This window comes from Octopus sinensis, linkage group LG2, assembly GCF_006345805.1.
Source record: "Octopus sinensis linkage group LG2, ASM634580v1, whole genome shotgun sequence".
NCBI classification, from domain to species: domain Eukaryota; kingdom Metazoa; phylum Mollusca; class Cephalopoda; order Octopoda; family Octopodidae; genus Octopus; species Octopus sinensis.
This window is the reverse complement of record NC_042998.1, coordinates 111681989-111683081: the sequence shown is the minus strand read 5'-3', so window position 1 is coordinate 111683081 and position 1093 is coordinate 111681989.

Here is a 1093-nt window from a genome sequence, read left to right as displayed (position 1 = left end):
GTGGGTTATGTCTTGAGTAACACTGAATCATGCACATGGTAACACTGAACAACATACAACAACATGATGCATTACAGCTAGTTTCCTTAGTTATCTCTGAAAGAAGTAACAAATCTCATTGTAAACTGGGAGTTGGCACTAGAGTGAGTTGTCAATTAGAAGGAGACTAAAGTGGTTCATAAACCCCTATTGAAGGGGTAAAGTAGATGATGAAAGGCTTGGTTATAGTTTGAAAATGTGTGACAAATGAAAATACAAATGAATCTTAATTATAAGGATTACAAGAATTGTTCTATTGAAGAGTTAAAGGGAAAACTAGTGGGGATTTTGTGGTGTTATCTAAAGTTTATTATAAAGCTTATTTGGTAACACCAATTATTTAATTGATCATAGATGTTGTCATCTATACTTAGATGATTCTTGAATCACAAAACAAAGTGTAATAAAAACAAGACAAGATGTAGAGCACTGAACCTGCAACCCTACACTTAGAGTATTTAGATAGAGTGGATTTGGTCTTCTATTGATTATAGTCAGCAACAATAAATTATGTATTGTCTGGTTTATATTTAATGCTCCACTTCTCTAAAGTTCTTTAGTTGCGTGTGTGCATGCATGTGTGTATGTTAATGACAAGATAATGTGGTTTAATAGAAAAGAAATATCTACTACATACTATGATATTTAAGTTCCTTTTCTAACTCTTCAAGAATTCGGATGCCTTTTCTGTCAGCTTTAATATTCTAGTCAATAAAATAAGTATCATTTACATACCAAGATTAAACCAGACTGGGTTGTCACTGAAGCATTTTGTTTGAAGACAATGTTAATGAACGTCCTCTTTATATTATATATATTAGTGTGTAGTACAGTCTCTTTTAAAGCCTGTACTACACACTAGTACAATGTACTACACTCTGTAGCAATTAACCAAACAACTATCTACAAACAAGTTTAAAACTGTATGAGAAAATTAGTGATGGTCTTTGTTGACAAAAAATATATAGTGAAGTTTGTGAGTTTTGATGAGTTTGTACACCATGGGCTGCCTTTGCATGTTATCCCATTTTGGGACTGCCCTATGCCTGAAGAT